Raw genomic sequence first — 3,942 nt, 5'->3', positions numbered from 1 at the left:
GGGTTTCGACCACAAACAAGGTAAACAGAATAAGAAGCAAAAGGTGGGTGTGGCTGGATGACCACACTTCTGGTAACATGGGAATGCAGCTTAATAGGCTAATGAGCGGTGCAGTCAGGGGTGTGGCCTAATATGCTAATGAGTTTCTGCTTCTGGGTGTGGCCTATTATGCTAATGAGTTCCTGCTGGGCTTCTTCTACAAAAAGAGCCCTGCTTACCGCCCAGTTACTTATTCATCTTGACTCTAACTAGCCTTTCCTGGCAAGGAACCCACTCCTCTACCTATATGTAAGACTTGAGGATGTCTGTCTGAATGTATCTGAAGAAGTGTACATGTACATGAAAGCTTCTACCCAGAATCCAACTTTGTTGGTCTCAGGGGTCATTTCGTAGAAAAAGAGCTAGGGGAACTCATTAGCATAACTCATTAGCATATGCCACACCCCCTGACATCAGGGGCCCGGCGGTGGACCTGCAAGGCCAGCGGGAGTGCGAGGAAGCCCCGCCAAGGCCCTCCCTGGCCCCAGGCAGGCAGGGGTGGGGAGAGGCAGGGAGGAAGCAACTTACCTTCCCTCTTCTCCTGCCTCCTCCTGGCTGAATGAGGGCTGGAAGCGGGGCGGCCGGAAGCAGGGGCGGGGCTTCGTCATGTGCCCCGCCCCCCTGCACCTCACCCGGGGGAACTGCGTTCCCCCGCTTTCCCCACCCCCCGAAATGACCTCTGGTTGGTCTTAAAGGTGCCGCTGGACTCAGACTTTGTCCTGTTGCCTCAGACCAACATGGCTACCCACCTGAAGAAATGCACACAAAAACCGATACTCAGAATTCAACTTTGTTGGTCTTAAAGGTGCCGCTGGACTCAGTCTTTGTCCTGTTGCTTCCGACCAACACAGCTACCAGCCTGAATAATCTCCCCTCTGAAACTATACATTTTGAGGACGACAGTCAAAAACTTGGTTATTCAAGAAAACTTTTGAGCCGTGATATAGAGGAGCTTTGTCACTCCTCTTATTAGCATGGAAATGACTGAGCCCTTCATTTGGATTTTCTAATATTGTTCTGCAAGACTATTTTTATGGGGTTTTTTTTACCTTTAATACTGTGTATTTAATCTGTTTCGACTTACTAGGAGGACCCCCCTGGGATAATAATGTGGGATATAAAATTCAGCATGCGGGATTAAGGGCCAAATTAAATTTTCCGCATTTCGATATTTATGAAGAAATTTGCATGCCTGATGAGAGGGGAAATCTTCTCTCAAAAAAAAGAAGCAAACAAGATGAAAACTGGGAGCATTTCTCAGCTTTTCATCCAAGACAAAGCTATGCAAAAGCCTACAAAGGCACAGTTTTAAGGTGTCATAGAGAAGGAAGAGGAGGAGGAGATTGGATTGATACCCCGCCCTTCACTACCCAAGAGAGTCTAAGAGCGGCTTGCAATCTCCTTTCCCTTCCCCTCTCCACAACCGACACCCTGGGAGGTAGGTGGGGCTGAGAGAGCTTCTGACAGAAACTGCTCTTTTTCAAGAACAGCTCTGACAGAACTATGGCTTGCCCAAGGTCATCCAGCAGCTGCAAGGGGAGGAGGAGTGGGGAATCAAACCCGGTTCTCCCTGATTAGAGTCCGCGCACTTAACCGCTACACCAAAAGGATAGTCCAAACCTTGGTTATAAGCAACACTGCCAGATATATCCCTGGGGGAAAAAAACAACCCCAGACTTTAGGGGATGGGACATTCGGGAAATCCAGTTGTGACACAACTGCCCTGTGTGATGCTCTAAGATTTCCACCAGTCTCTATATCTTTTACCACAGAGCGATGTGATTCCCAGACCATCATGGAAGGTTGCTGAAAATGGGAGGAGGCATCACACCGGCACATGACATCACTTCCAGCACTGACCAGAAGTGATGTCATCAGAGCATAATTCCAGGAGGACCCTGGAGCGCCCTACGTGGGGGTTGGCAACCATATGCCCGACTCTGCCCCCAAAAGCAACACTGGGTTCTGTCCCACACATACCTACGGCTTCCAGGTTCCACCCCCAAGGCCTCCTCAGGAATCTACCTCATGTGTCTCCAAGGTACCAGATTTTTTTATTTCAAGAGTGAGTAACCCTAAATCATGCCTACCCTCCTGTGGGCTGCAGAAAGAGCTTAAAGGTCATATTTTTTAAAAGAAGAGAAGACATTGGATTTATACCCCGCCATTCACTTGGAGTCCCAGAGTGGCTTGCTTATTTATTTATTTATTTATCTATCTATCTACCTTTAGATTTGTATCCCGCCCTACCCCAAAGGCTCAGGGCGGCTAACAAGGACACAAAGTGCCAAAATTATTAAAACAATAAAAGCACATAATATAAAACAGTAAAATACAGTAACAAAATCACAGTGGTCCATTACAAACTCCGTTCCCTTCCCCTCCCCACAACAGGCACCCTGTGAGGTGGGTGGGGCTGAGAGAGCTCTGACACAAACTGCTCTTTTTCAAGGACAGCTGTACCAGAGCTTGTGACTGACCCAAGGTCACATCAGCAGGTGCAAGTGGAGGAGTGGGGAATCAAACCCGGTTCTCCCAGATTAGATTTTATTTATCTTTAGATTTGTATCCCGCCCTACCCCGAAGGCTCAGGGCGGCTAACAAGGGCACAAAGTGCCAAGATTAAAACAATAAAAGCACATAACATAAAACAGTAAAATACAGTAACAAAATCACAGCGGTCCGTTACAAACTCCTTTCCCTTCCCCTCCCCACAACAGACACCCTGTGACTGTGAGGTGGGTGGGGCTGAGAGAGCTCTGACACAAACTGCTCTTTCAGGAACAGCTGTGCCAGAGCTTGTGACTGACCCAAGGTCACATCAGCAGGTGCAAATAGAGGAGTGGGAAATCAAACCCGGTTCTCCCAGATTAGAGTCCGCACACTTAACCACTACACCAAAAGAAAAAATAAGGACATAAAGAGAAGCCATGTTGGATCAGGCCAATGGCCCATCCAGTCCAACTCTCTGACACACAGTGGCCAAAACCCAGGGGCCATCTGGAGGTCCACCAGCAGGGCCAGAATTCCAGAAGTCCTCCCACTGTTGCCCCCCGAGCACCAAGAAAACAGAGCGTCACTGCCCCAGACATAAGAACATAAGAGAAGCCATGTTGGATCAGGCCAACAGCCCATCGAGTCCGACCATCTGTGTCACACAGTGGTCAAAAATACCAGGTGCCCTTAGGAGGTCCACCAGCTGGGCCTGAACTCCAGAAGCCCTCCCACTGTTGCCCCCCCTACACACCAAGAAGACAGAGCAGACTAAGAGTTCCTATCAGCACCTTGTGGCTAACAGCCACTGATGGACCTCCGCTCCATAAGTTTATCCAGTCCCCTCTTGAAGCTGTCTATTGCTTGTAGCTGCCACCACTTCCTGTAGCAGTGAATTCCACGTATTAATTATGCTTTGGGTGAAGAAGTCCTTCCTTTTATCTGTTCTAAGCCTACTGCTCATTAATTTCATGGAGTGCCCAGGAGTTCTTGTACTGTGAGAAAGGGAGAAAAGTACTTCTTTCTCTACTTGCTCTATCCCATGCATAATCTTATATCCTCGATCATGTCTCCCCTCAGTCACCATTTCTCCAAGCTAAAGAATCCTAAGTGCTTTAAGCTTTCCTCATAGGAAAAATGTTTCATCCCCATAATCATTTCAGTTGCCCTTTTCTGTACCTTTTCCAATACTATAATAATTTCGACTAAGCCTATGCGAGACCATATCCAGCCTGTGCTGAAGGCATTGCACTGGCTGCCAATAGTATACCGAACTCGGTTCAAGGTGCTAGTCTTGACCTTTAAAGCTCTTTATGGTCAGGGACCTGCTTACCTGAGGGACCCACATGTTCCCCAGAGAGCACTGCGGTCCGGGTCGCAAAATCGTCTCCCCCCCCCCCCCGGCCCCAA

This window comes from Gekko japonicus, unplaced genomic scaffold (assembly GCF_001447785.1).
Source record: "Gekko japonicus isolate JY-2015 unplaced genomic scaffold, Gekko_japonicus_V1.1 scaffold2436, whole genome shotgun sequence".
NCBI lineage: Eukaryota > Metazoa > Chordata > Lepidosauria > Squamata > Gekkonidae > Gekko > Gekko japonicus.
The sequence above is the reverse complement of the archived record's forward strand: the minus strand, read 5'-3'. Positions refer to the sequence as shown.